Below are 12,338 nucleotides of genomic sequence, written 5' to 3' on the forward strand. Positions count from 1 at the left end.
AGTTTTAATGACAGCCAGAGAAGAGTGGAGTGAGAACATGTGAGAAGGACAGCTATGAAGACAGCAAGGTCTGTGAGAAGGAGGGGCAGGAGGTGCTCCAGACACTGGAGCCGAGATTCCCCTGCAGGCTGTGGAGCAGACCATGGTGAAGCAGCTGTGCCCTTGCAGCCCATGGGGATCCATGGGGGATGCAGAGATCCACCCACAGCCCATGGGGATCCACGGAGGATGCAGAAATCCACCCACAGCCTGTCGGGGGGCCCTGCACCAGAGTAGGTGGATGCCTGGATGAGGCTGTGATCCTGTTGGACACGAACGGAGAAAGGGGTCCTGCTGCCCTGTTGGAACAGCCTGTCCTTGGAGGACTGCACCCCAGAGTGGCCCACACTGAGCAGTTTGAGGAGTACTGTTGCTTTGTGAGATGGACTCACATTGGAGAAGTTCACAGAGAACTGTCTTCTGTGGGAGGGACCCCACGGTGCAGCTGGGGAAGGATTCGTCTCCCTGAGCAGCAGGAGAAGCCTTGAGTGATGAATTTATCATAACCCCCATTCCCTGCTTCCTTGAACTGCTGGGGTAGGAGGTAGACCTGGAAGGAAGGAGGGGTGGGAGGAAGGTGTTTTCAAGGTTTTATTTAACTTCACATTATCCTGCTCTGATTTTGTTAGTGTAATAAATTCACTTCCTATTTCTAAGTTGAGCCTATTTTGCCCTTGACAGTATATGATGAGTGATCTCTCCTGGTCCTTATCTGAGGCCATTAACATTAAATTCACTATTTTTTTTTTCCTCTGCCCAGCTGCAGAGGGGAGTGAGTGAGTGGCTTTCGTGGGTACCTGGCATTTGGTCAGTGTCCACCCACGGCACTTGGTTTTGTTATTATGCAACAAATTATTTCAAGTATCAGACAATTAAAATAATGGAAATTCAAAAGTCGTTTTATACCTACTTTCTTAAACTTTCCTTTATGTTTACCATTTGCCCAGTGGTTTTTGGTTTTCTTTCTTGTAGTGCTTCAATAAGTCAAAGAAACTCTTTGGCTGAATGAGTTTTTAGGTAAATATAAGGGAAAAAGCCCTAAACAATCTGGAAACATTGTCAACTCAATGGTAATAAGAACAACTTGTTCTTGGCAAAGTTAGAATCATATTTTTTTTCATTGTTTAGAATGATTCATCTGTTTTCTAATACTTAGGATATCAATTGGAATTACTTGAGCTGACCTTTTTTATAGGGGTGAATGCTTGCCTACGCAAAACAAAATTTCACTTTGACTCTTGATACCTGTGTCTTAGTATATTTCCTCCAAAGCTGAAAATCTTTTGACTGAATTTATCAAACCAGGTCATTATTTTGGGAGTGTTGCTAACATTATAAGTGTCTTCAAATCTACACAGGGAATAAGAAACAAGCAAGGAGAGAAGTGGAGCAAAACTACTTTATGGAATAGCAGTTTATTATAATAGACCCTAAGATGTTTTTCTTCATGACACACAGACTGGAGAAATGGAGCACTAATTCTCCTTTTAGTTTTTTGTTTATTGCTTTGTTTGTTTGTTTTTCTGTATGCTTGGGTTTTCCACCAAAAGAAGCTAGAACTGTAAAGGGACAGTGCACCCAATTTCTTGAGACAACCAAGAGGTTTCTGGGAATCTGAAACTGGCATAAGCATCTGCACAGACACAACCTTTTAGATCTTGCAGTCCTTCCCCTCAAATTTTTCATTATAGTATCTCCCTTACTGTGAATTAAATTCACTCAAGATGTCCTGGAAAGCCAGATGTAGCATTCCATTTCAGAAGCATATCTAATACAAATGGAAAAGCAAGCACATGCATAGCAGTATGTCTGCAATTAATACGTGTTGTGGGAAATGTCCCTGTAATGGCATTATGGAGGATACAGCATGGATAAGCATGATTGGATTTATTTGAGCACTAATCCAAGAATATAGTCTGTAATTGTGTGACCTGCATGTCCTACTACAGCATATACAACCATCCAGGTGGAACATGCCTTGTTGTAATGAAATGTAATTAATATTGTAATGAAAGCTAAGGAATGTCACATTCCACAGGTGAGTTTGCTTTGCTAGATGGAAATCTCTGGATACGTGTGGCTTACATAGGGTTTGCACCATATTCAGATGGACCAATTCAGATAGAAATATTTTATCCTTCAACTTCAAAACATGTCCTCTGCTATTCAGTATCAATTTACAGCTCGAGATTCTTCTTGCTTGATTGTCTGTTACAATATAGGAGTAAAATTGGCATCTTTACTGGCAGGCTCTGAAAAATGAAGTGATTACAGTCTTGACAGAGCATTGTGGAAAATGTTGATCTTTCTGTTGTTGATGTGGGAGATTTTGTGCTCTGGGACTACCAAACCAGCATGCTTTAAAACCAGTCACTTCAGTTCATCTGACTATCTCTGTGAAACAAAAAATTATAATCTCAGAAGAATTATAAGATATTAAATAGAAATGTTTCAAAAACTTAGATATTTTGCAACAATAATTTACTTCTAATCATCTTAAAAATTTTCAGATACTTATCTATAAAAAATAAATTGTAAAACTTGAAAACAAATTCTGTCAGTCATTGTCAATCATATAGTGTAGCTAGTGATGAGATTATATATTTTTATGAGTGCAGAAAAGACTTCTAGTGTTTCTTATAAACAGAGAAGTAAATAAATGAGGGAAGGAAGATTAATGTATACAAAGCCATTTTAGATTGCTCTACAGGAAGGACAGTCAAAACAAACTGGAAATAACAGGGGTTTAAATGTTAAGATTGGATATGATATTAATGCAGGTTTTGAAATCAATAATTGTTTTGCTATAAGTCAGAACTAAAAAAAATATGATTGACAGATGTATAATAATTGAAAAAACAGAGATACCATTTACTGAATATAAAAGGTTGGATTCTTTTTTGTTTTCTATGTGACAGATCTGCCAGGAAGATTTTGGAGTTCTCAGCTGTATTCCTTCCAAATACAGAACACAGGAAAAGTAGAATAGCCTGTTAGCCTGCCAGATTACATTTATTTGTTGAAAAAGAAGAAATGCAGAGTGACACTAGGTATTATGTCATGTTAACTGGTTAGATGTGTTTTTAGAGAGTATTTGGATATTTTGATAAGAGATCCTTAAGATACACTGCATCATTCCAAGGCATGTATTTTCTGTTCTTTGTACCTAAACTGGTATAAAACTCTTGGTAACTTCTAGGACAAGAGAAAATGGCCTCAAGTTGCACCCAGTGGTGGTTTAGACTGGCCATTAGGAAAAAATTCTCCACTGAAAGGACTGCCAAGCCCTAGAACAAGCTGCCAAGGGAAGTGGTTGAGTCACCATCCCTGGAGGTATGTAAAGACTTTCAGTGGTGGATTTTGCAATGCTGGGTTAATGGTTGGACTTGACAATGTCAAAGGTCTTTTCCGAACTAAATCATTCATGATTCAATTATCTCATCTGGAAGTATAACTTATTTGCATAATACCATTGCGAATTTTATTTTTCTAGAGCTCTCTTAGGAGGGTTGACAGCACCTGCTATGCTATAGATCTGCCAGAGGCAAATGTTACCAAGTCTAACATGGTGCTGCACTAAAACACCAAGGAAGCCATTGTCCCTGAAGCCCAAGTCAAAAAAGGCAACATTTTTTACATGTCTTTAGACAGTGAGTGTTACAACACCATTATATTACTTAATAGCTATCATTAAAAGAAAACAACAAAATCATTTGTTAGGTCACATTAGGTTACTGTCATCAATGATCATAATAAGGCATTTGAATTATATTGGTCATTATTTTTTAAACAAATTTCCTGGTTTATGAAATAGTCATTTCCTGGATGGATCAATATAGTAAAGATAGGGAAATAAACACTGTTTTTTATATTATCATTGGTCAAATGTTTATTTTCTGAATTTCAGTAGCATACCAGCTTTTAAGGATAATTTAAACTATTTTATAATTTTTTACTTTATTCAGTTTTGCATAAAAAAATTAGTTCAAATATATGTGACAATTTAAAGTCCCAAAGTTGAGTCAAACTTTGCTTGGATTGTCACTCCTTGGAGCCACCAGTCTCAGGTGTTACTATCCAGAGTCCCCCATCTTCCCCCTCTATTCATCCATATGTATCTTCCCCAATTTCATACACTTCTTCCACCTCCATGATCTTTTCTCTAGTCAGTAGCTTCACCACTTCTTTTCTAGGTCCCCTTTTCCAGGGCTACTTCTTTTCAGTGAACACTTCTCTTAAGCTTTTGTCCCTGGCAGTTTTTATGTGCACAATGAATGATCAGTTTCCCTGGTGGTGTTTCTGATTCATGTCTCTTCATTATTTGAAGGATTCAGGAAAAGATACTTGATTTGTCATTATTTATATTTTTTTTCTAAACTCAGACTTTGTGAATTTTAAGCTGGGAAAGCAGAGAAATCCTGCACCTAGGGAGGAACACCCCTATACACCAATATATGCTGAGTGGCAGTTATATGGAAAGCAGATTGTCAGAAAAAGACCTCGAAGTCCCAGTGAACACCGTGTTGAACATAAGCAAGCAAAGTACCCTTGCAGCCAAGAAGACTCATGGGATCCTGGTCTCCATCAGGAAAAGTGTTGCCACTGGGTTCAATGAGGTGATCCTTTCCCTCTTCTCAGTACAATGAGGCTACACCTGGGGTATTGTGTCCAGTTCTTGCCTCCTCAGTCCAAGACAGACCCATAGGAGAGAATCCAATCACTAAGATGACTAAGGTACCGCAGCATGTCTCAAATGATGAAAGACTGAGAAAGCTGGGACTGTTCAGCCTGGAGAAGGCTTGGAGGGAGTATCTTATAAATATTTGGAGGGAGGGTGCAGAAAAGGTGGAGTTAGGCTCTTTTCAGTGGTGTTCAGTGACAGGAAAAAGCATAAATTGAAACACAGGAGATTCCCTCTGAACATCACAAAATACAGGACAGTGACTGATCTCTGACACACATTAACCAGGGATGTTGTGGAGTTTCCCTCCTTCGAGGTATTCAAAGCTATCTAGACATGATCCTGGACAATCAGCTCTACATGGTCTTGCTTTAGAAGAGGAGTTGGACAAGTTGACCTGCAGGTGTCCCTTCTAACATCACTATTTTGTGGCTCTATGATTCTGTGTCTAAAGGTTAATCTATTTTAATTTGAAAAAGAAAAAGAATGTTATTGCATTTTCTATTTTGAAATAAAGGAGAATAAAATACTGCAGAAAACAATTCTGAAGCCCCATGGACACAAATAGCAAGGACTTTTTTTAGGCTTACTCATTCTTACAAAGTTTTAGAAAAGATTTTCAAATCAATATTTTAAATAGAAGCCACTGAGATTAAAGGAGGATATTTTAGCTTCCCTAATGTCCAAACTTGTTTCAAGAATCTCAGAATTTATTTTTAAATTTTGCAAAGACCTATATAGCACTGAAGAGAGAGACTGAGAATATTAGGACTCTTTAAATTATTACATCTGATTAAATTAATGTGTGAAAACATTCCCAAAATTTGCAATTCATGTTGTATGGAAAACAAACAAATCAAAATCTCATGTATATATCCTTGGAGAGATCAAATTGAAGTGTCTACTCTGAAGCATATTTCATTATTGTCAGACACTGTAAGAAATAGGAAATGAGCAAGACCCTATGCCTTCAGCACACTGATCTGCTGAAGGTGGTGAGGTAGATTATGAAGCTGTAGCTTGAGTTTTACAACAGACTCTTGACTCCATGTGACAAATATTATAGATGATCCCTGAATACTCAGTTACTTGCCTAATTAATAATTCTAAGAAGAAATTGTATCCTACAGGCAAAGTCTCTCTGATTGACAAGCTCCCATGGAATTAAACATTTTGATGATTCAGTGTATTCAAAAAAAAAAACCATTTTCTTTGGAAAGTTTACAACTACCTGCCTATTACTTACACAAGAGATTTTTTTATTATTATTTGTTCCAGAAAAAATGAAACACAACAATTCAGGAACTGTTATAAATATTTTTATCTTATATTTTTGTACTTGAAAGAAATCTTAGTCAAAAATCTAGAAATGCCAGAAAAATTAAAATTACCTAAAAAGAAGACAGGAGTGTTTGTCAGCCTCATGAATCATAACTTTGAAGAAAATAAGGCAGAATTCAGAACTGTATGTTATTTTTGTCTTTCTTTTCACTGATCTGGAATTTTATTTTTTATTTTCATCTTATTGAATATAAAAAGTAGTCTTGTATATGTAAATTGATATAATGCTTGCAAATTTTGACACAGAAATTAAGTAGGGTATGCGAATGCACTTATGAAGAGTGAAGATGTACACAATACATAATCACAGAGGGCATTTTAAAAATAGCTATTAGAGTAGCTTTTATTGTGCCATTTGCATTTTTTTTTTAGGTAATGCAACCTCCTTCCCACTTTTAGGAGGAGGTTGGTCCTACAGCCATGCTATCCTGAGACAACAGATCCAGACAGGAAATTCTGTCCCAGACATAAATTATTTCATGCCCTATTACTTCATAATATAAAACAAAACACTGACATCTCTTCAGGAAAAGAAGCAGCATGTCTCTGCAGAAGTGTAGAAATAAGGCATGTCTTTGCTGCCTGAACAAACATTTTTAGTCTGGAAAGTCAATGAGTTAGAGTTTCATGAAGCTGTAAATTGACTTGCATTCAATATCTTGAATTTCTTTAAAGGGAAGATTCAGATGTGGAAAAGTCTGTGAAGACAGCTCATTACTATTAACTTCTTAAAATCCAAAAGTTTCTTTTGAAGAATATTACGTGAAGATTTTTTAACAATTTCATTTTCTTCATTCGTATTTATGTATCATTTATTTATTCATACATGCACAGTCTTCCTGTAGAGATATTTATAGAAGAAGATAGATAGCACGGAAGTACACTGCAAGGTTTTTGCTACTGCAGGGATGAGTAACGGATGAATTCTGAAAGTGCAGCATTTTTCATAAAAATCAACAGAAGGCTTCAACTGTCAGTTGTTGAGCTACAAGATTTAGTAGAATGGGTTAGGAGCCATCATCTGCTGACAGGTCATAGCACCTTTTCTCTTCAGTTGCCAATATATTTTAGAGCTTTTATGTGCTGTAACATCTTCTGCAGAGTTGTCAAAACAATGCTAATGCGTGAGCACAGCTCAGGTCACGTAATCCCTACCTCTCATCTTTGTCAAATGAGCCATATACTCTAGCACAGATAAGAAATGTTGAAAAACTAAACCATAAAAAATTCAGATGGGTGATTCATATTTCTGTAGTTCCTTACTACCATCAACAGAAAGGAAGCTCCTCCAGGCTGATCATTTCTCAGTACACTGCTACCACTACAGTGTAAAGGCAAAGTTTCCAGGTAAAATAATCCTGAAGTTCTTTTTCTGACACAGTTAAGCTGTACTTCCAAACAAGAAGCCAAGAGTAGAACAAATCTTCACTGCTCTATTGCCGTAATTTCCCTCTCCCGCGGCCTTTGGCAGCTTTACTTCCAGGAACTTTCATACCTGTATTACATAAGAATGATTGAGTTTGGCTTTCACTCAAGATTTTGCCCAACCACCTTTCAAAAGTGATTTGTATCTGTGACCATCCTAGCACCCTGAAAAATAAATTCTGGGCTTCTGAATCAATTAACTACTTTCCCCAAATTGTTCTTTCTATGTGTTAAGGCATCAAATTTTGTTGAAATCTAGAATGATTTAGCAATAATTTCATTGCACACTGTTGTATGATTCAGCATACAGATTTTTTTTTTGTGAGCTGTAGTTGAAAGTACTTAGGTGTGAAGAAGGTACAAAGAAACAGGATGAACTTTCTATAAGTATTTTTGCCTAATATGTGTAGAAGTTCTCTATATTCTTTAGTTTTCTGTTTTCTAAAGGCAATTCTACATACCTGCAGAGCAAGCAAATAATATTTCCATCTCTAGAAACCTTCATAAAACTCCACAGTACAAGTATGGACAGATCTGATTTCTTCAACCCTGCTTGCTCAGCTACTAGCCAAATAATTATTCTGATTAAACAACTTGCGACAAAAAAAGTTTTGCTGGTTTTTTTTTTTTTTACTTTCTTGAAAAAAATATCAATTAATTGAAGAACAAATATCTAACCATAAGTTAGTTTATGGGCAACAAGAGAAAGACATATAAGGTTCCAAAGATTCTAAGGGTTAAGGCAGCCATAAGATGTGGGAAGATCAAGTTTCTGGAAGTTTTCACTCTGTGGAACTCTCCATCCTCTGGTAAGTACCTGAAATGCTTCACTGCTTGTTGTTTGCTGTATTTGGAAATTTGCTACTGATGCAAGTCATATGACAGATGCAAAACCAATCATTTTAAGAATTCAAAAAAATTGTGGTGGTATTCCAATATCTTTTGATAAATAATAAAATGTTTTGTCGGATGGGTATGTATGTATGATAATGGATTTCCCTATACATTTCTTCAGCTTCTCATTTTATCAGAAAAATAATTGTGTGAATTCCCCATATAAGGATTTGAAAAATATTTTAGAAGATAAATTCAAAATTATTATAACATATATATGTGTGTGTGTACATAAAATTATTGTAAATTACAGTCCATGCTAATCACACCAAATAGAAACTATGAACCTGATTTCATAATTTCATTTTTCCATACATACACACATATATGTGTGCATATATATATGCACATGGAAGATTGTGTTGTGTCTAAGTGTAAATCCTTAAAATGTTTTCATTCTAGTAGGGCTAAATAATCTGCTGAAAGGCAGTTTCATTGCATTTATTTTTGTAGAGTTCTAATTCATTATCTTATTACTGACTTTCTTGAACAATAAGATTAGTTGTTAAAGCATGATCGAAACATAAGGAAAAATGATAAATTTTGAATGAATACATTGTTCAGGATGTTTATATCCTTTCAAAGTTAATGAATGAAAATCAATCCAGGTTCCATTGTTGAGCAGCTATTTTCTACCCTCAACTGAGCAGCAAATGCTTTAGTCAGTAATAATACAAAAACCAATAACATTTTCATGTGTTAAATCAGACAAGTAGATTTTCAATGTAGCCACAAAGCTAGAGAGTGATCTTTTACATTAGAAACAAAAAAAACTTCTTCCCAGGCTGAGAAATCTCAAGAGTCAAGGAAAAAGACATGGGTTCAGGACTAAAAGGTCAAGAGAATAGATGCTGACAGTTTTAAGAGCTGGGTTGGATTTCTCAGTTGGATATTACAGCCCCAAAATATATGAAACTTGCTGGAATTTTTTTATTTTGCTTTTCTTGCAAGACTAAATTGACTTTTTAATTTAAAAGTATAAATTAAAAATGTATAATAATATTAAGTATGATCTATTCTGTTATCCATTTATATGGAACAAACACAAATGTTTAACTTCTTTGAATAGGTCATGAGATTAGAGCTGGTAAAAAAAATATTGACAGAAATGCAATATTTCAGGGAAATACTAAATCATATCCATATTTCATATGGAAATCAAGAAACCAAATAATTCAGTTTCCTAAGTCTTCCAAATAAATTTAGAGTGATTTTGCCAGGCTCCTACAACTCATTTTACAAATTTCTGCTGCTCCCCATCTGCTGAGTTGTTTGTCTCTCCAATCCTGTGCACACCACAGCTGTTTTTACTGTGAACCAGCCAAAAAGATCACAGCACTGGTGAGCAAAGCACCAGAGGTCCTGGGGAGGCAGACAACAGCATACCCAGGTGTCAGGGCACAAGCTTGGCCAGGTTTGTAGGCCAATATTTAGTTAAATGCATTCCACAGGTGAAAGTTTCAAGGTTTCTTTTGCCACTGTCTCTTTTTTCTCCTGGTCTGCAGATTTGGCTAAGTACCTCCCAAGCTTTCCAGATGGCTAGAGCAATTCCCTTCCAATGCGGCTGCCCACCTCATTGCCAGGATCACTGGACTATCAACATCCCAAGAAGATAGAAGTAGTTTTCCTGGTAGCAGCTACATTCTATCAGCAGCTCTAGAAACTACTGTCCAGTGCTCCCCTTGCTGACTCATAGAGCTCACTTAGTTAATGTGCTGGTTTGCAGAAACCTTGTAAGGAAACAATTCATTAAAGAACAGCTGGAGAAATTTGGAAACTCAGTGCAATCCCATGGAATTTCAGTTCCACTAAACAAAACCCAATACTTTTTAACTTTTCATTGCTTGAATTAGGTTGCAGCCATTTGTAAATGTTATAAAGTTTTGCAGTTCAGACATTTTGTTTCTTAGGCAGCTTATGCAAGCAGAAAGCTATTAATGGTTTCACAGAGCTATTCTTGGGAGAAAAAAAAAGAAAAAGTTGGAGACTTCAAAGTTACAGCCCTTTTTTTTTAGTATAAATTATTTAATTAGCTGCTTGCACTGATGAGAGTTTTTTTTTTTTTCATTATATTCACTTAATGATAATTATGTTCCTTTTTTATCAGACATTCTGGTATGGATTAAGATAAACTTCCTAATCCTTGCATTTATATTTTCTTCCATCCTCTTTTAGACAATACTTTTGTCTACAAGTCTCACTCTGTTGACATTAAGTAGGATTTACTGTTACTAATACTGGTTACTACTGTGTGGTTACTGATTCTTTTCCTCTCCCCCATGGTATACCAAACTGCTGGATATTCCAGTTCTTGCCTGGGGTTTTAGAAGCATTAGCTATACTACCCAAACCGTGAAGCCTGGAGTCTGATGCACTCCAGGTCTTAAGTTTAAGAGCCTATATCATTTTATTTAATTAGTTGTCTGATCTCTGCCAACTGTCCTAACCTGTCTTTTTATCTGCTGCACTTAGTACTGTAACTTTTTTCTGGGAGAGACACCCAGCTGCTTTATCTAGCCATCACTAATCATGAGGTGGTTTCTACAGCCAAACCGATACATCTAGGGACCACAAACATCTGCTCAGGCATTCTGATAAGCTCAGTCCCTCTTTCCCTGTATTGATTATGACTACAGATAGCATTTGCTGAGATGAGTGGTATGGGTGATAATTCGTCCCAGAGCTCATAGAAGATACAAGTACAAGATTCACCTTATTGCTTGTACATTAAAGTCTTAATTATTAAACTATCTTTCCACTTCGTCCCTGTATTGTTTCCGGTCTTTGTGTTCTCCTGCTAGTCCTTATTATTTCCTACTTCTTCAACAAATTGTACTCAATTTAAAGAGACAATAACTTCCTTAGAATCTTTAGAGTCATTAGCTAAACCCTTTCAGTGATTATTGGAACACAATAAGGCTGTTAATATTTTAACTTTTAATAGTATGCTTATCCCTAGTGAGTTTCCCAGGATACACTTAGTTTTCATTGTTCTATGCTCACTTGTTTAGTTCATTCACTGCTTCACTGACATGTAACAATGGTCACAGACAGAAACTCCCCTTGTGTCTGAGATGTGAATATATCATTGTATACTTTTGTCTAGTAAAAGAAATGTTCTAGCAGAATGTGTATAGCTTTTGTGCAAAATTTTAGGTGATAAAAACCCCACAATATTCAGGCCACGATACTGTAACAAAGATCGCAAATTTTATTTTTGGACTTGCTCCAGAAGTTCCATGTCCTTCTTATGTTGGGGACACCAGAACTGGATGCAGCACTCCAGGTGGGGTGTCACAAAAGCAGAGTCGAGGGGCAGAATCACCTCCCCAGACCTACTGGCCGTGTTCCTGTTGATGCAGCCCAGAATATAGTTGGCTTTCTGGGCTGCAAGTGCACATTGCCAGCTCCTGTCGTTTTCTGTCAACCAAAAGATAACCAAGAAACTAAAAGATAGAGTTAGTCACAATTCTCTGACCTTGGGTCACAAATGGAGCTGCTGAAGCAGAAAGAATATGGGGTACTTAGCAGCAATAGAACACTTTCAGATCACTAAGCGAGGTGTTAGTCACTCAAGATAAAATATAAAAGTACAGGCTCCATTTTTCTTGCCTTATTTTTAAAAATATAGGTAGGAAGTTAGAGAGGAAAGAAACAAATAATTGTATATGTTTGCAGCTTACCAGAAAGTCTTTAGACAATGGGTAAAGACATTTGGTTATATATCCTATTTAATAGTAAAATATATTTTGTTTCTTTGAGATTATAATGCTGTTTAACATTTGCAGGGTTGTAGTTGAGGAGCAAACTGATTTCAATTGATTTCTTTTTGTCTTAAATGCTTGGATGATTTCCTTGCCTAGTTTTATTTTTCCTTGTGCAGGTGTAAATTGTTTTTTCAAAATGAGTATGATAAATTTCCAGATCTTATTAGGAATATTTTCTATTTATCCTAAAG

General features: G+C 36.3%; 1 long non-coding RNA gene across 1 annotated transcript; it reads left to right on the forward strand.

Annotated features, from left to right (window-relative positions):
• The first annotated feature begins 8,136 nt into the window (after nucleotides 1-8,136).
• Nucleotides 8,137-10,096, forward strand: LOC137475798 (uncharacterized). The gene is made up of 3 exons (XR_011000085.1): nucleotides 8,137-8,295; nucleotides 9,682-9,794; nucleotides 9,886-10,096. It is a non-coding gene; the product is annotated as an uncharacterized lncRNA (long non-coding RNA).
• The last annotated feature ends 2,242 nt before the right edge of the window (nucleotides 10,097-12,338 follow it).

Source organism: Anomalospiza imberbis, chromosome 1 (genome assembly GCF_031753505.1).
Source record: "Anomalospiza imberbis isolate Cuckoo-Finch-1a 21T00152 chromosome 1, ASM3175350v1, whole genome shotgun sequence".
NCBI classification, from domain to species: domain Eukaryota; kingdom Metazoa; phylum Chordata; class Aves; order Passeriformes; family Viduidae; genus Anomalospiza; species Anomalospiza imberbis.